Raw genomic sequence first — 19,646 nt, forward strand, 5'->3', positions numbered from 1 at the left:
CATGCTTCTAACATCTTAAGGAACAGAATTCATGCTCCACTATCATTTTTGGTATTTCGTTCTCTAAGATACCCAAGAAATTCCAAGATACACTTCTGCTGTCATCCTTCAGCTCAAAAACCAGACATACTAACCAAAACAGGTCATCGTGCCTTACTAATACAGATAAAATGACTAAGTATATGGTCACAAAAGGGAACCTTGAGGTTATTAATCATGAACTGCTTTAGCTCAGCATAAAAATAATGAGTAACTACATTTCAAGAAAACAAATGTATAGAGTATTTTACATAACACAGAAGATAGCAGTTAGAGAAGAATTATTAAAATTCAGAAGCAGAGAGACTGACAGGTCTACTGGTACACTAACTAGTTTACACATGATCTTTCTGGAAAGCCAACTGCCAAGAAGACAAACCACTGCCCAGCCAGTCCTCCTGAAAGGCTCTGTCCCGCAGGTAACTCTCTGTACTAGTTCTGGGCTCCCCGGTTCAAGAAGGACAGGGAACTGCTGGAGAGGCTACAGCAAAGGGCTACCAAGATGATTAGGGGATTGAAACACCTCTCTTGTGAAGAAAGGCTGAGGGATTTGGGTCTCTTCAGTCTGGAAAAAAGACAGCCGAGGGGGGACCTTATCAACACTTATAAATACTTAAAGGGTGGGTGTCAGGAGGACGGAGCCAGGCTCTTTTCAGTGGTGCCTGGGGACAGGACAAGAGGTAGTGGGCACAAACTTGAGCATAGGAAGTTCCACCTAAACATGAGGAGGAACTTCTTTACTTTGAGGGTGGCAGAGCACTGGAACAGGCTGCCCAGAGAGGTGGTGGAGTCTCCATCTCTAGAGACATTCAAAACCCACCTGGACCCATTCCTGTGCAACCTGCTCTAGGTGACCCTGCTCTGGCAGGGGGGTTGGACTAGATGATCTCCAGAGGTCCCTTCCAACCCTACCATTCTGTGATTCTGTGTGACCTGGAGCAGAACAAAAGCTTCCCAGGGAACTGAGGAGACTGCCACAGCAGAGCAGAAAAGGAACAAACTGTTCGCAAGATAATAAAGTGTAGGGGCATGTAAGGGATGTGGTCTGCAAGTTGAGTGGGAAGTTTAAAGATTTAGGAAGAATTAGAGCAGTTTCACACAGGCCAGTTTAACAGCAGGAAAAAGCCCCAACAATAAGATTGTAAACTATGGAGTAGATTTTTTTTTTTTTCTTTTAATGGAAGCAGTGGTATTTAAGACATCTGAAAGAAGCCTGAACAAAAACATCAGTCCTTATAGGGAGCACCCTTGAATCAGATTATGGATACAATAAAAGACAATTTAGGCCCATTGCCAAGATTCCTACAAACACTGGCTCAAGTCTGTAGTTACCTAAAACTTGTCCTTCAGTCAATTGCTGAAAATACAGCTCTGCAGGCAATGGAAACAGAAATCTCATCCTACAATCACTGAGCAAAAACTGAAGCAGGTAGTATCAGGGGTAATTATCTGACAGAATATAAGGTCCTGTCCATTACAGAGTAAAAGATACAGGTTTACTGTTCAAGGTGCTTAATCTGTTAAGTGACAGAAAAAGATGTTGACTTGTAAAACCATGGGGGGGGGGGGTTGGGGAGAAAAAATTAGATGGATTTCTCTTAGTGGAAAAAATTACTGAATTAAATACATCAGTGACATTAATAGCCAGAGTCTCTTAATAGTTGATATCTGTCTCACAATCAGTGTATGTTTATTATTCTGTGTTAATAATATGGTACAGAACAAAGTGTATGTAGAACTTATGTGACAAAGCACGGAATTTAAAATAATTTTAAATTTGAATCTTGTGATCATAAAGAAAATCTTCAGCTGACTGTATTTTGCCACAGGGGAGAGGAAAAAAGCCTCTAACAAATCCAGTCAAGATAACTGTCCAATACTGGGCTTGCCATTTGCTGTCCTTCTAAATCATACCAATCATATACAAGGTCTGTTGCAGCATTTAAAGGCTTCATGCCAAAAAAAATTTAGTTTTATTGGGCCATCAAAACCTCAGATGAGCCTCCAAAGATTTGCATTCCTTCCTTACTGCTAAGAAAGCTGTAGGACTAATGGAAAAAGAATATTACTCAAAACTCACATACTTACACTTTTGACAAATATGTAAATGAACTGCTAACAAGTTCCAGGAGTCTATACCAGCAACAGTTTTGGCTATAAGCTTACTGAAACTTTACAAAACATAGGGTAAAAGGAGGGAAGGACACACTGTTTATCAATAGAAGAGAAAAATACAAATATTATGGATAAATATTATAGAATGCTGTCACAGATAGTAACTGCATTAAGAAAAAAAGGGGTTGGGAAATAAAAACATGCATAGAATTCAAGAATGAAAAACAAGTAAATATTGTACAAATATTGGAGAACACCAAATAATTCTTACTACCTGAAAACCTGATAGAAGTAGCATCAGTAACCCCACCTTCATTGAAGGAATGATTCAGATTGCAGTCTCTTCGCCCTTTATTTCAAGAAGAAAAGCCCTATATTCATTAACTTCTAGTGATTAAATGTATTTCCCAAATCTCAGCCTTGCAACAGCATTGTTGGGTTTATTTTTTTCTCTCAACTGTTGTTAAACTAAGTCAAGAGGAATGGTTCTTCCCAGGACTGCCAACAGCAGCAAAACACGATGTGCAGAAATAGAATCACAGAATCTCAATTCACATCATGTTTTTCTTTCACCCTGAAAGAAATTCAGCCTTATTAGTGAATCATAAAAAAAAAAAAATTACTGCTAAAACACTTAAGAGTATATGCATATGGGAATTCAAGGAGGGGAAATAAAGGGTAGACAAAAGAAACAGGCACAAAGAAATGGGTTACTGTTCTTCCCTCTAACAAAAACTAATTGCATATTGGGTATGGATAATCCCCTGCGACGTTCCATGCGTTCAAAGGTTAAGACTTTTGCTTTTCAGCTGTCCTCATCAAATTTTACTCCCTGAAGAAAACAGCCTGGAACTCCCCCATGGTGCGCATAGTCTCAAACCTGGGGATTAAGGACTCTAGCTCTGCACAGCGTAATACTGCATCAGGCACCACAGCACAGCCCTCAAAGATGAGCACTGTAACGCAGCACACTTAAGTACAAACAATGAGCCAAGAGCTTCTAAGAGGCTATTCTGTCTATTCCAAATTACCAGGAACATGGTATTAACACAATTGTATTCACTGCATTAACATTCTAAGGACTTATTTCACCTTTGTCGCTGCGTGATTTAATTTAAAAGCAGAGCTCCTCTCTCTCGATGCTTTAAAAGCATTGATGGGGGACAAGTCTGGTCCCACTGGAAGCACCCACCCAGGAGGGAAGCCCTGTGTCCCATGCCCAGTTACAGAGGAACCACTCCAGCCGCTGCACCAGGTATTAAAAATGTTTCTTTCCGAAATGCAGAACTACATATCCATAAGGTAGGAGTCCTCAAAACAAGCACCGGGATTGTTGGTATTCCTCCCTGCAGTCCTCCGCAGCATGAGGAATTTGATTAAACTTCCTCAACAGGAGAGCACTAAATAAACACTGTAAATTAAACAAAACTATGCTGATGATCTAGTTGCAATTACTTCCAATTGATTTGAGTCTTTATTGTCCCCTCAAGCTTTAAACTTCATAGATAAAAAAGGATCAGGCCTTACTGGAGGAATACCAAAGGAGTTATGAAACTTTCCTTAAATGCATTTAAACCAAACTAGCTCGTCCTCCTGACGAGATTCCAATTTAGCCTGGAAGTCTAATGAAAAAAATAGCCCGTTCCAGGATTTGTCATAAACAAGCAAGTTAATGCTTAGAATAAATTCAATCATTGGTTAATAAACACACATACAAACTATAAATTGCTGCAGTGTATTTTATTTCACTCAAGTCAGACACTGCCAAAAGACTTTCTGAAACTTTTACCCAGCTGATACTGTACAATCCAGCTCTCAGGCGTTTCAGCCTTTTCCAAGTTGAGCCAAACTGTCACTTGATTGCAACAGGAAACATATGCACATGAGCCTAGTGGGGTTGCTTACTGCAATTCAAATATTCTATGGGAAAACAAAAGCAGATATTCTTATTCCACTCCTGGGAACTCCTCTGCAGAAAATTCATGGAGTTACTTGCAGATTTTCAAAGATCCTCTTAGGTCCTTTTATATATTATCAGATTGGTTTTATAATTAACATTCAGATATTAATTTCATTAGGCTCAATCTACTTGCAAGGGCCAGACCTATTATTCGGATTAATTTTCTCTTACATGTCTCCAAATCACATTTTCCTTGCCAAGCTGGAACCGTTCTCAGATCACCGTTCTCTCAAATTCATTCTGCTCCAAGGTTAGCCCAGGCTGCCGCAGATACAAGGCTTTAAAACTTCTAGAAGCATTTTATATTTACACAGCTACCATTTCCCCTTCACAGCACACAGACAAGCTTCAGTTCCAATCTTAGGGTGCTTTTAAAGAACTTTCTTTAGGTTGGAGGGGGCATTTTGTTTTGACAAAGCAGGCCGAAAAATAGAACATAGACTGTTCCTCAGGATTTTTTCTATTGAATTATGTTTACACTAAAATGAAAGTTCTTTGAGCTTTCTTGAAGGACAGACCTCAACTAATCCTGCAGCTATAAATATCCTCATAGCACACCGATTTTTCAGAGAAGCTGAATCCAGAGATGAAGGAGTATACCTAGCGCGCTCTGTTACTTTCTTTACATGACACTGGGAGGGAAAATGTAGTTCTGTTACTTAGATCCATCTATTGTGGTACACACTAGAACAGCTTACCATCTCTACGGCTAACTACTTCTGCTTTAATTAGGTTATTCTTTGTGTATTAGGTCTTTTCATCACATCACCTACTTTCCACTAAGTATTTTAATTAATAACACAAAATATGCATTTTCAACCATTACTCTCACTTTTAAGGAAAAGAAATTTGAAGGAAAATTTGGCAGTTGTATCTACCGCCTAAAGAAATTTTACCAACAGATCTAAGGGAGTCAAAGCAATCCTAGCAAATACTCGATTAAGAAGAATACTGTGTTCAGTTTTAATGCTTTCACATATATGTCTGAATTGTCTTGAATATATAGAATGTTGTGGGGGTTTTGTTGTTTTGTTTGTTTGTTTTTAAATCAGAGGAATACGAAATGTCTACAGTGTGTTTCCAGAAAAAGAAAATGCCTCTGAACCCCATCTTCTCATCCTATGTACAAACACATACATACACACTACTCCATCACAATGATGAGCTAATTTTTCGGTCATACGCTTGTAGCATGCCGCTATTAGTCCCCAGCTCTCCTCTGTCATGTACTTTCTCTTCATTCAGGAGGACAGGAATGGCTTTGCCTGTGTTGGGTTTTCTCAAGCAGAGAGCTACCATCAAGTGTCATTTGCTCATCCATTGCTTCAAATGATCCTTGAAGCGTTATTACAACTAGAAACTGCTCCAACCGATTTCTCTGGTGCCTTAGTGTGCAGTCACTGCACACAAAATTACAGGAGAAATGCTCATGTTCAAGGTATTGCCCGATTGATAATTTCTTAGTTCAGAATCTGAAACAGTCCTTGATTTGCACTTAAAAAGCTGGACAACTGGAGGTAAACTTCATGCAGGTATCCTGCCCTTGCACCGTCGTTTCGTACTTCATTGGATAAAAACGCACTACTTCACAGCTGTGGGAAGCACTTCCAGATAACTGTGGGAAATTGCTGTTGGAATCAACGTGGCCACGGTTTTTGATAAAGATTTCACTTTCTGGATAGGCTTCATTAGTGCTAGGCTTATTTCCTCCCCACTAAGAACCACTATGTAAACGTGCTCACGCCTGGTGACCAACACAGCTAATTAAAATTGGTTTCTACCCAACTGATACTCCTCCCTCAGCCCCTGCACAAGGGAAAGCCAGCTGTTGCATGGCTCGCTCCACTACACGCCTCCTGTCCTGCCAGCCTTCCCAACCCCTCTCTCAACACTGGCCTACTTACTCACTGCTAATTAGATGGCGTGAGGCTGCCGTCGCTCTGAGCGGTACCTATGTGACTGCCCAGCCAACACAGGTGCCAGCCAGGCAGCTGACAGGCAATGCAGACAACCTCCAGCAACAGCTGCAGTGATTTGCGTCTCTCCTCCATCTAGCCCTTTTTTTTTTTCCCCACTAAGCTTCATTGTTTGTCTGATATGGTTGAAGTTGCCCAACAGTTTACAGATGTATAGAAAGAAAACAGTCAGAAACAAAGAGACAACATTACCATTCAGACCTTAATTGTAAATAATATGAAAAAAAAATTGAGATGGAAAAACCAGACCCATAAAATTACCAATGGCAACTTCTCTCCTACACATCTATTTAGAAATTCTTCTCTTACAAGTTCACTTCCAGCTCACTTGTTTTAGGCAAACGGATCCTATATCCTTGGAATTGTGCCGTTTGTGACTTATCTCAAAATTCAAATATTAGTAAACCCAGAACTGCGAGCAAGCACTTGATTAGAATGCCTTTTAAAAACTTTTTTATATTCAAATGGCAGAGTCACTTGCCCTTCTCTCCACTGCAATACTATCACACCATCTGCTTTGTCTTTGTTTTACTTATGTATTTGCCATTGAGGCACTTTGAGGATATTTTCTGCTAGCTTGAGGTTCGATATTTATAGACTGTACATTCTAGGTATCTTCTCCTTTTTGCTTATTCTGTATTCCTTTTCATTGTTTCTACTATTTTATTTTTCATAGTACTGAAAATTATGCTCAACATTTCAAAGGACACGGGGGGAAAAAAATGGCGCTCTGTACCAAAACATTAAAAAATTTTATTTTCCACGTTATACCAGTTAATTCAGCCAAGCCATAAAAAAATGGCTAACGAACAACACAGGCTACAACAGCACAATCATACAGTCGATCTTCCTACATGCACATAATGATGCCTCTGTTTAAAAAGCAACAAAACTATTGAATGTTTAGTATGTTAGAGGCAAACATTAATGGTTTCAGGTCTTACAAACACAAAGCTAAATGCAGATTTTCAGGAGGAGTTTTCAAAAAGATAAAAGATAGGAGCTGAGGTCTTCAAATAAAAGACTGAAAATTACCTCCAAGGAGTCTAATCTTACAGGTTCACACACAAAAAGTTTAATTCCTATAATGTACTGAAATTACTTAGTACATAAAGTTGTACAAATTCCTAATTCTCCAAAAGGTACATCAACTGAATCCCCCCTTCCTCATTCTCCCTTTAATATTCTTCATATTGTTAAGGGCCTGAACACTACCCTCTTCCTAGAAAATAAGAAACTCCTGAGAAAAAACACAACAACTTCTGAAGATTCTTACTTTTACAAGGGCTTTACCTTCCTTTTAAGCGTTGATGTTTGAGAAAATAACCTCAGGCGGGACAAACTAAACAAATCATACTTTTTCTTAATCTGAAAAAGACTATTTTATACTACTATTATACACCACAGCAAGAGCTGGCCAGAGCCTTCTCAGTTGTAATCACTGGTATTGCAATCATAAGACTGGAGACGATTAACAAAATAAAGACAAATCAAATTCATTTCACTTCGATGGTACGCCATAAGCAGCAGCAAACTCCAAGATAATTCAAGAAATGAGAGATGAATAGAAGGACAGAAAAAAAAACCTCAGCCCCCGAAAGGCACCACATTCTCCCTTCCCATAATTGTAGGAAGACCAGGGTGGCCAGGGAAATGCTCCAAGTCCATCTGAAACCTGCTGTGTTCCCAGAGCCTTGGAACGATGGGAAGCCCCGGTCCAACCGAATAGCAATATCACCACATCCTTTTTTTCTCCTCTTAAAAGAGGTTTCTTTTTAAGATTTATTTTCACTTATTTACTAATGCAAGGGAAAACACCTCCTATAGAAGTAATATGAAAGTCCGCTCGGCATTCCTGCCTCTCTTGATACTGTTTTAAACCCACCTTGTAATGGTAAAAGGCAACTGCCAAACACATACTTGCCATTTCATATAATTTAATAGTAACCTTCCCCTCCCCTGAACTTTCAGGCCAAAATCAATGCCATACAAACCTGCTGAACAGGAAGCCTAATTATTCTAACATGTGCAGCTGAAGCGATAGGGAGTTTCACAGTAAAACTGATAAGGAGAGACATAAAAGACTAATGAGCAGCCTACCAGTGCTCCATTGCTGGGCTAGCAAAGGTCCCTGCGGAACACCTTTGGTATTGTTCAGTGGGGAGACAGAGGCTGGGACATGTCCAAAAATAACATTCAGGGATGGAAGAAATGAACACTCAATGTCTGCAGCTCAAATGTCTCATCCAGGCACAGAAAAAAAATCAAATATTTGAGAGCGCATAACCAACAGAAAAATACAGGATGCGGAGCAGAAAGAGCCAATTAAATGTACACAGGTTACTGAGCAGCTAGACCCTTTGTGCCGCACTTGCTATTTGAATAAATTGACAAATGTCATCTTGACCTGTGCCTGTGGTGCAGGTGACTGAAAATAAGGGTCCTTGATTAAGGAGACGCAGTCATCCATATTATTAGTGACCAGCAATCAAACCACTGGTCCTGCAATAATCAGGAGTGAAAGACGCTTAAAGGCCGACCACGGCCAGCAGAAGCAGCAGCCCTGGACCAGAGAAAGCAGCAGCCAACAATATCAACTCTTGCCAATTACTCCTAGGTTTTTCAGTTTATCAGTAAGCCATCTTCTGACCTACAAAAATGCATGCTCTTCCCTAGCAATGTTTGTACAAAGACAGTCCAGGTACCCGAGCAGCTTGTCCCAGAGGCAGTAATTCTATTTCCTCTATGTATACTGAGCGTATTACCTGCACTCAGAGTTGTTTCAAGCAAGGATGGCTTGCTACTAATGTCTCTGTTCAGGAAGTCACAGCTTTTCCTCAAAGTCGTCCACACGATACACTTCCAGCTGCAGAAATTCTGTAATACCTTGTGCATTATAAGAATAGATGCTCTGGGGAGACCTGTAACTTGGGGGAGGAGGGAAAGTTCCCCTTTGGTTGCACAACTTATGCCTTTCGGTCGTTAACATACCCAACGAGCGAAAGAGCTTGAAAGGGCAATTTAAAGAGCCTTACAAGACAGTAGAATCACACGTCAAATTGCAGTGTACTGATCTCTTAACATACTTTCATTATGGCAAATCCAGTCATCCTGCAAGGTTCAAATCGTTACTTTGGCCACCCAAGTCAGTGTATTTGGAAGGAAATGGGGATTGAAATAATCGTTAACATTACTACTCATTTGCAAAATCTTGTACTATGGGACAGCATCCTCCAGCACTGATGCCAAGGTAGCAAAAAAACTGATTTTAATGGCAAGCAGCAGAGTGCTGCACAGGCAAGGCATCACTAGTAAGGGAACCAGCAACACCAGGAATCAGAGACACAGTCTCCCACCTTTCAGTGGGCTTTACCACTACACCCGATTTATAACCTGGGAAAGAAAACACAGTCCGGAAACACCATCCCTGCCTTATGCTAAAATACCACCCAACCCCACAAGTATTTCTCATGCCTAGTAACAAACACATATTGTACAGAAATCTTCCACTGTAAGCCTCAGTATTCCAATTTCATGGCTTGAGGAAGTTCTTTCCTCTATTTTATACAGCAACACAAAACCAGATTTTACTGTACAGCCTTTACTGCACAACATTCAAGGGCACATTACAAAAATCACAGTTCCCTCTGAGATCAACAGAAAACAGAACTGTAGCACCTCCGTGAACTTCACCAACAAAGCTTCATTTTATTTGAGCGCCAACTAACAGAGCAACCATTCTTTTTTTAAGTCCTTTTTGACAATCGAACATTAAAATAATTTCCCCCATTTATATTTCCAGAATTAAAAAAAAAAAAAGATACAGTTGCATACCCTGTTTCTCAAATCCCTGCAAAGTCATATCATATTTTCATCTCTCTTAATATTTAATCAAGTCTGCTTCATTACAGACAAGGGTAAAAAGCTCATCATGCTGCAATTGATTATGAACAAGATAATGCCCACATCTGATAAAGACTGACCTAATTGCCTGATTCGCCTACAATTCTGCAGGCCAAATTTACTGACATTTTGCACAAGTTCAAAGCTGACTGAGCCTGATGACCTTTTATACCCCTGTAATTAGTCTTCCGTGCCTTTACAACCAGAAATGCAAGTGGCCCCTTTAGTCTCCCTAATTCAGCGGTCCATCTGTAAACTATAAACTTCACCATCCACTCAGCACCTACCAGTCAAAAAGTACACACCAAAAAAAACAAGCCACCACAAACTGCAACCTTTCAAAGTCATGAAATTAAGTCTGGAAAGGCCCTTTTAAGATAAACATGCCAATTTCTAAAAGAAGAAACAGAAAAAGCAAGACAAGTTGGTGGACCCAAATTCAATAAACAGCATTTTTATCATGCTTTTCTAAAAAAGACAATATAAAATAAGGACATTGGCACAGACAAGCACCATGAAAAAAACAGTGGGGAAAAAAAAAAAATAGACCAGAAACTAAAACCAGTAAGTTTAGTCCCTATCACTAACATCACAGCACAGCATGAAAAGTATAATGCAAATACATTGACTCTGCACTAGAACGTAACCAAGATCAATAATACAGAGGTTTAACTGCAGAAAATATCCACTAGAACTTCATTTGTGTTTATAATCAGGTTTTGCAACCCAATCCCACAGTTGAAAAAAATACTTCCTAATTATGAACATAAGTTTAAAAAGATGAAGTAAGTCAATTCTACTGAATTGAAGTTCTGGATCCGGATCTCCATGGCAGATCTGCATTTCCCCAAGCGAAGCAGAGGGGAGGATGAGGTCAAAGCACTGACATGCACTTCAAATTCCAGTCTCGGGAAAGCAGGACGGACAACCATTAACAACCAGAGAAGACGTAATGTCCTTCTCTGCAGTTTTCCACCTAGCAACACCTGAGGGGACACACTCTGCCGGCGACCTGAATGTGGTTCTTTAGCCCACCGGCAGCCCTGACATTTCTCTGCCCACCAGCCAACTTCTCACTGCAAACACTGTGAAAACAATTTGGTCCCATGGACAATCTTCCCCATCTTCATGCCCTAACAGATCCCAGTTTGGGAGTCACCACACCAGTCAGGCCCTTTTCGAAATTCATGCCCAAGAGCAAGCCAAAGACTTAATGCAAAGATATTTCAAACCAGAGAAGCATTTCTTTTGCATAGCTCCATCACAAAGCATGCATAATCTAAAAAGCTGCCAAGCACTGGCAGCCTCATATTCATCAATGTCAAGAATTTTTATATTTTTTAAAAAGAGCTACTAATTTTCATCATATATGAATTTCTTAAGTGGAAGTTTGGATTTTTTTCCTAAGTCAAATCAATCTAAAATCAGCAGGGAAAATTTACTGAATAGCTCTATAAATTCAGAATTCTCTATCTGGATTCTAATGCAGAAATACACCTCCTAAAGCAAATCTTTCTCTTTTCCTTTTCAAACTGTCGCATTTAAGTGGTGCTTCCCCGCTGGTCATTTATCATCCAGAATTTTCTTTCAAAAAGTTTGGTTACAAGTAGCATGCTTTAAGGTATTGATTACAAAATGACTAATGAACTGCGTCAACCTGGGGAGGGGAAAGGGAAGATTTCCAATTTGAAGTCCAGTCATTAAATAAAAGTCAGGCTTTGGTATCACGCATTCAATCTCTTACCAACTTTCCACATTTTGAAGTCCCATATTACTGTGTGTGAAACATTCTGCCCACTTTCCTAGTTTATTTGATTTCTTCAAGAGAATACAATACAGAAGAAAAAAACCCCACAATTTAATTGGCTATACACAAGATACTGCAAAAAATGAGCAGAGAAATACAGCTTTCTAAACCCTTCCTGTGATAATGACAATTGCCAACGATCCCTTCCACAGTTCCATTTGAACTTAAGTCCATGGGGATAAAACAATTTACAGTGTGTTTGGGCCAATACTGCGATCTCTAGGCTTTCAAAAATAGCCATCATAATTCACTATATTACGTATAACCCCTCAGCTTTGCTATTTGCAAAGGAGAGAAAAGAGACTCTACCCAATCCTAGAGCAAAATCGCACCAAAGAGAAATGAAGGTCTGAACTGGCAAGCAAAAACATTAAGCGGGATCCCCAAGCCACAGAGTTGTGACCCTTTGCTCAGCACCAGACAATTCTGATTCCAGGGAAGGCCAGGGCAAAGCAGGAAGACCCGGCCTCGTTAACAGCCTGGTCCTTAACACACAGAGAGCTCACCAGCCAGCTGCACAAGCCCCAGGTAGGTACAAGCCCCAGGACGCAACATGGTGGGCACAGTAGGGACTGCTCCCGTCCTGTTGTAGCAGCCAGAACAGAGCTTCGAGACCCCAGCAGGTCAGACACGTGAGGCATAGCTAAGAGGATTTCGTACTTTCTTGGTACGCGAGACCATTTCTAAAAAGGCTCAGATCCAGCAATTAGCTAGATACCGCAATTCCTCTCATAAACGCCCATAAGAAAGGGAAGGGGATATCTCAATTCAAGAGAACTTTTGGGGCTTTTCTTAACTGGACTCCTTCAGAATTTTGTTTTTGTTGGCTTGACTCCAACATCAGCTGCTTGCTGTAAATACATATTGGAAGCAATACAAGGAGCAAGAGTCAAAGTATCTGGGAGATACAAATAACAAAGCAGCTGAGCGACACTGTTCCTTTAGAGCAATCATCTCTCTGCTCTCCAGGGACAAATCTCTTTGAAGGAAACCCTGGTAAAGAGGGCCGTGACCGAAAAAAAGTTACGCTACGCCTTTCATTTATTTCATGCCAGCAATGAAGCAAATCTAGCAACTTAAAAAAATAAAAAAAACAACACAAAAAACAAACTCCACAGAGTTTGCATCTGCTTTGGAAAAAAGAAAAGATAAGGCCTTACTACACATCAGCTCCTGCTCTGAAAAAATAAACTTCTGCTTACTAAGAACTTTCCCCAGCGGTTCACGCCTGCTCGAGGCCGATCACACTGAAGCGCGGGTCACACCGGCTTTCGGAACCGGCGAACTTCCCCGCGGGGGCCCGGCCGAGTCGATAGCCGAGGCGTCGAGGGAACCAGGCCGGAGCCACCCCGCTGCGCCCGGGGGTGCGAAGGCGGAGGGAGGGGAGGGGAGGGAAGGGCCGGGCGGCGGCCGCCCTCACCGCCGGCCCGGGGGACGGCAGCGGCCGGGGACGAGCGGGGAGCCGGCGCCGACAGCCGCCGCCGCCCGGCACGGCCTCCCCGGGCCGCCCAGGGGCCGAGGCGGGGAGGGAGGCCACTGCCCTCGCACGCCTCCCCCCGGGAGCGGCACCTCCCCGCCGGCTGCCGGCCTGGGCTAAACCCTTCCTCGGGCCGTCCCTCCAACTCCGCCCGGCACCGAGCCTCCCCTCAGGGACTCCCGGGGCGTCCCACCCGCCTCCGGGGCCAGGGCCGCTTCCCAGCCCGGGGCGGGGGGAAACAAAAGGCACCCAAGTTGAGCGGCCGCCGCCGCCCGGACTGCGCCCGGCCGCGGTGGCCTTAGGAAAAGCCTGAGGGGGAAGGGAAGGCGGCCCGGGCGCCGCCGGGCGCGGTGCCTCCTCGCGGATTACCCGCGGTAATGGGATTAAGCGGGGCTGAGCGGCGCCCGCGGGGTGGGTGTCCGCCGGGCAGCGCGGCTCCCGCGGCTGTCACCGCCCGGGGAAGGGGGCGGCGGCGCCGGGGGGGCGGCGCGACTCCCGGCCACCTCACGCCCCGGCCGCCGGGTGGGTGCCGCCGGCTGCCCCGCAACACCCTGGTCGCGGAGCCCGGCGGGGCGGGCCACCACCCGCTGCCGCTCCCGCCCGGCCCCCATTGTTCGCCGTGCTGCCCTTACCGTGCGCCGGGCTGGGGCTGGGCGGGCTCCCGCGGGCTCTCCTGGCTGCAGCTGGTGCAGGGGCAGTCGCGCTTGGCCGCCGGAGGTCCGAGCCATTAAAAGCTCCGCGGGGAGGAGAAGGAGAAAGCGGCGGCAGGAGCGGCGGCGGCAGGGGGAGGAGGAGGACAGCGGGGGGCTCGCAGAAGCAGGGTCGCCATGTCCGGCTTCGCAGCGGGGGCAGCCCACCGGGCCGGGCGCTGAGGAGAAAAGGGGGCGAGGGAGCGGGCTGAGCTGACAGCCCCGCTGCCGCCTGCGGACCGGGCGAGCGGGAACTGGACGCCGCTCGCCGCGCTGCCGCGGCTGCACCTCCCCTAACCCTGCCCCCTCCCGGAGGGGGAGCCGCCGGCGAGGAGGAGGTGGCCGAGAGCCCCCTCCAGCGTTCACAGGCGGCGGCTCCGGCTCGCCATGGCCGCTCGCCTCAGCCCCCGCCTCGGCGGTGCCGCCTGGCCGCAGGTAACTGGGCGGCCCGTCGGGGGAGGGAAGGAGGAGCAGCGACCACCGCCCTTGCGGTGCCGGTGGGGGCTCCAGGTACCCTCCCTCATTCCCCTCCCCCTCCTGCCGGGCAGCAGAAGGGACGGGCAGCGCCCAGGTGGCCGCGGCGTGAGGGAAGGGTTAAAGCAGAGGTGGCGGGGCCTTCCTTCCCGCCTTCGAGCTGCTGCCGCGGGGGGAGCAGAGGCCCTTGGGATCTCTGCCCCTTTCTGTGGATTTTGGAGACCATCCGACGTGGGTGCCCTGGGGCGGGAAGGTTGTCCCCTTGGAGGGGGAATCGGTTCAACAGCCGGCAGCCGAGAGGCTGTTAAAGCATGTGGCTCGTTGAGGCGGAGCCAGGACATTGCCCCTGTGCAAACCCATTAATACCCAGCTTTTCTGCTTTAGGAGGAGGCTTCAGGAGCCAGCGGAGAGCAGATCAAGGCTGGGTTTACGGAGAGGTGTCCCTCCACGCTCATCGTACTCCGAGCGCTTGCCTGAGACGCCAGGGAAAGCAAAGGACTAGGTGTATGGGTAGTGTATTCACCTTTATGGTTACGAGTTAGTTACCTGCATTTAATTCCTCATTAGACAACCACCAATCACAGCACTCTGAAATTTAACACGTAGTAGCAATCTGGGCTTCAAGGGCTGTCTCAAACCAGTCTCCAGTCCGTCTGTCAGTAGAAAGGAGACCACCAGGCAAAGGCTGGGGCTGTGCCTTTTTCACTGTATGTTCCCTCAGAGAGGATTTGGAGCTATAGCAAAAAGGCTGTCGCAGGGAGGACCAGCATAATTAGCTCTTAAAAGACCACTACCATTTGCATAACTTAAGCCTTAGGGCGTGCATCTCTTTGGGCCTTTTCCAGCCTTTTACCCGATGTTTTTTCAGGAAGAAAACAGGGTGATGCACAGAAATGAGTGATGCAGGGGAGGCGCTTTAGCTCTTTGAAGTTCTCTCAGTGACCCAGGAGGGAGCAGTAAACTAGACGTGTATTTATAAAATAACCCTTCTGAGCACCTTGCATTTGAAGACCATTTGAGGAGCCCAGCTACTATCTCTAGTTTTTAATGACTGGAGGAAAGAGAAATGATATGTAAACGCGATAAATATTTTTTTGTCTAAGCCTTGGCCTTGCTTAATCCCCAAAAGACAAGTTTCTCTGCTGTCAACAGCAGTGCATCTATGCACAAACACCTCACTGCAAATACCTTAGCGCATATGCCAGCCAACCTTGTGAGATCAAGAGAACTTCAATTCTTTGGTCTGCCCTGAATCCTTAACTGAAGTACATACGTTACTGACTGAAAGGCTGGAAATTGCCTTTAGCTGCCAGTACTTGATAAGATAGTAATTATTGTTATTTTCCCCCAGACTTTTTCCACACAAAATGCATGGTTTGTCTGTAGAAGATCAAGAAGAAAGATTACGTTCTCATTCTGACAATAGAATAGAATAGAATATGTCCATTGGATGGGAGTTACAACAACCATCTAGTCCAGCTGCCTGACCACATGAACTGTGGTTAAAAACACTGACACAATAAAAAAGATTGCCTTTTTCCCAATACTTATTTTGTTAGCAGCTTTAACTCCTACTTAAGGTGCAGTTAGGGTATGAGCAGCACTGCAAGGGTCAATCGTAGCATTTAGAATTTCCTGGTGCTTTTTATGTACACTTCCAGATCACTAATGCCTCAGTCACACCTAACAAAAGAGTAGTTGTAATCTACATCAAATGAGTGATGTCATCTTCGATGGCTTCCAAGTCTGAGTGACCTTGAAACATTTCTCAGTACTGAATGGAAGTAACAGGTTGCCCTGCAGCTACTAATCATTTATTACTGAGCTCCAAACAGCAACAGTGAAATAGTATCTCGAATGGCGTACTTACTGAAGTATCAAAGATGGTAACGTGTTGGTCATTTCTCCAGGAGCCACCGACAAACTTGCATGTGTTTATTTGGTTAACCCTTCGATTCTTGAATCTTCTGAAGGTATCAAGGACAGCTAGGGACTGACATCTAAAAAGACATCTTTACTGTCTTGATGTTTATCTAGCCAGTCATAGTCATCTTTCACCCATCCATTCCCATTGATGCTCTCTACAATTCTTAAGCAGCAATTTTTCTGTAAAATAGATTTCTCTCTCATAAATTACACATGACAGCAACTTGCACTCTTCTGATGCGATAGCTAAGAAAAACACTCATCGCTGCTATGAGTTTCCTGTAGCACATAGGGTTACATTTCTTCGCTGTTGAATGAGATGTGGAATGTGTTGGAACATCAAATAAACAGGAGAATTTGCGAGAAACAGCATTTGTTTTTGAAAAGTTGCTGAAATTAGAAAAATGTTTATACTTAGTTCATGTTTCTGAAAGAAAACAGATAAGCTTTGTCTGCATCCACTGACAAAGAAGAGAAGAGCTGGAACTGGATTTCAGATTAAGCGGGACCAAGCTGGCGTGATCATTAATTTCTGCCTTACCTGATAAGAGAGAACCCAAGGGAAAGGAAGGGAAGGAGAGAAATATGTTAAAAGGGTTCTGTCGTCTTGAGAGACTGCCTCTCTGCGCCTTCTGCCTTTTTCCCTGTTAGGAAAGAAATAGCAACGGCTACGATGGAACGCAAATGCAGATCTCTGGAAAGCCTTCACTTTTTACAGCTCTCATATGCTGGGGTGATTTGCAGTTATTTTTTCATTGACAATTTCTCATATTTGTTGTGAGGTTCTAGAAGGTATGTATGTACGCAGGCAGTTATGGCAGAGTCCCTGCAAACTCACATTTTCACCTGCCATGTGGTAACTTTTTTGCCTATCCGTGTGCTTTGTCAGACTAAATCATTGAACTCAAATCTAAGTATGTGGATTGAGTTCTTTGGTCTGGTTTACGCTAAGATCAAACCAGATTCTCAAATGGTCCATCTGGCCTTAAAATCTATGCCTCTTTTGTAAACTACTTTAAAACACAGAAGTTTTATTAAGATGAGACGCTAAGATGCTGCCCTAATTGAAATCTGTGTATTTCAGCTACATCTTTTGTCTAGTAATTCTTTTTCATAAAACATTCCACACATGTTTTCCCTACAGCCTGGAATTTTGTTTCAAAGACCCTTTCAGCGAATACTTTCATGCTAGATTTATCAGTGTGTTCTTTTATAAATGTGGTTTGGGGCTCAATCTTCCAAACGTCAGACATTTTGATTAGTCAGTTTTAGGTTCTCTCTCATATGTTTTTACATTAACTTGTGTTAACTCGTACCTTTTTGCTAATTTTGTTGCAAGAGTATGACAGAATTACGCATTCACTTATTTCAGGATCATTTCACCATCATTTTTATTTTTATTTTATTACATATTTTGTAATATGTAATGCTCCTCTTTTGTAATATGTATGCTCCTCGCCATTTCAGTGGCTTTTGTTTGCAATATATTTTTATCTGTCTTCCCAAAACATTATTATAGTCATCAATTGTTAAGATTATCATACCACTAGCTCTTCTGCTAGGGTTACTAATGTTGAACTAATACGTCTCCTTGCTTCTACATCAGAATGCAATGTCAAACTATAGCTGGAAGCAGTGGTAATTAACCATTTTCATAATAATGTATAATACTAGCAGTAGACCACATCTTAACTTTTGAGGGGGAAAAAAACAAAAAAAAAACCTCAAAATATTTAGTGAGTTAGCAAACAAGTCTATTTCCATTCTCAAATTTCAGTAATTTCATGTAAAAGAAATATTCAACCATTGAAAAGGGGCCATTTAAGCACTTAGAGCCAGCTAATTACCAGATTTTGTTTACTGCCTGCTCAAAGTGTTGAATATCCTGAATTAAAAGAGGGCCTTTTAACGGTATATGCAAAAGTTTCCCAAGTCCTTAAGAATTTATACAAAGAGAGCTTTTGCATATCAAGCTGTTAGAACAAGTGCCTCTTCCGAACTTTAGTATTAGTACAGTTCAACAGCATCTCTGATATGCGTCATCATATTTACCTTGTATTCCTCAACGTATTTGTCTGTTTCAGGATTAATGCATTTGTTACGTTAGCTGCATATCTCTGCTGAGATGATCACCAGTGCAATAGTTAATGGATGAATCATCCCTGGAGCTTCAGAGCTAAAAAGTTCACTTGAAATTCATGAACAAGTTTTTGTTCATGAGGAACAAGTTTTGTTCATTTGAGGAACAATCCTCAAAAATACATAGACTGCATCGGCTTATACTTGCTTCATGCTTGCTTTTTCCCTTCTGCACATCCAAGGAGAAAAAGAAAGGCTAATTTTTAAAATGACACTGAGGATTCAAAAGTATTAATTAATGGACAAAATTGGCAACTACTGCAAAGTAAATAAAAACATTAATAATAATTTATTATGGTTAGCTATAAAATAATCATTTATCAAGTTACAAATATCATAACCTTCAAGAAAATAGAAACCAAGGAAAAGTACAGAGGTTTGTTAAAAAAAAATTTAAAATCTAACGTCTTTTTGCTATTCTTATACAGGTTTCTTCTCCTACAGTCCATTTTCACTTTTTCTCCCAGAAGAAAGTAAAAAGAACACTGGATATTAGGACAAAATATGTATGCCATGCTAGTATTTCCATCAGAGACAATGTACTTTTCTGTCATGGTGAGGAGAGAGAAGAATTGATAATGGACAGCGAAAACATTTGCAGATACGAAAAGATTTCACATATTGAGTAACAAATAAAAATAATACTAAAAAAGAGCTGCTTTCTTCATCAAGAGCCATCCAGCCTGCTGTGCAAGATGGGCAGGAATGAAAGCTCATAATCTGTCTGTTGAATGTGGCTTTTAGTGAACAACCAACCATGTTAATCTTTCAATACTACTTTTGAGAAGAAAACCAAATGTGATGTTTGAAATAGGAATGTGTCCTTAGCCTTCAGAGTTTAGGGTACAACTCCCAGCACCATAGTTCATTCTCTTCCAGTGCTTTTGTCATTTTGTGCAGAGCAAACTGTTTATCTGTTTAAAAAAAAAAAAAAGCGATACTTTCCAGGAGGACAGTGCAACTAAATTCATTAAACGATTTTGAGACCATTTAACATTGTGAAAAAGAACCATTTACGTACCTGGATGGACGTAAGCAAATTTTGTTCTAAAACAGAGGAAAAAACACTGTTTCTGCAGCCCCTCGGAATTTATATCATGAGTAAACACAGCTGAAAATAGTCCCCTTGCAAATATAAAAA

At 42.8% G+C, this 19,646-nt stretch overlaps 1 protein-coding gene across 9 annotated transcripts in view; it reads right to left on the reverse strand.

Annotated features, from left to right (window-relative positions):
- Positions 1-14,277, reverse strand: part of FARP1 (FERM, ARH/RhoGEF and pleckstrin domain protein 1) — a 219,642-nt gene extending 205,365 nt beyond the window's left edge. For 7 of the 9 annotated variants that reach the window (XM_074562604.1, XM_074562572.1, XM_074562595.1 and 4 more), the window contains exon 1: positions 13,910-14,271. The gene's annotated coding sequence lies outside the window, so the exon portion shown is untranslated. Of the gene's footprint in view, positions 1-13,909 lie in introns of all 9 variants that reach the window. The other 2 variants (XM_074562571.1, XM_074562551.1) reach the window with 2 other exon arrangements.
- Between the last annotated feature and the right edge of the window lie 5,369 nt (positions 14,278-19,646).

Source organism: Larus michahellis, chromosome 1, assembly GCF_964199755.1.
Source record: "Larus michahellis chromosome 1, bLarMic1.1, whole genome shotgun sequence".
Lineage (NCBI taxonomy): Eukaryota > Metazoa > Chordata > Aves > Charadriiformes > Laridae > Larus > Larus michahellis.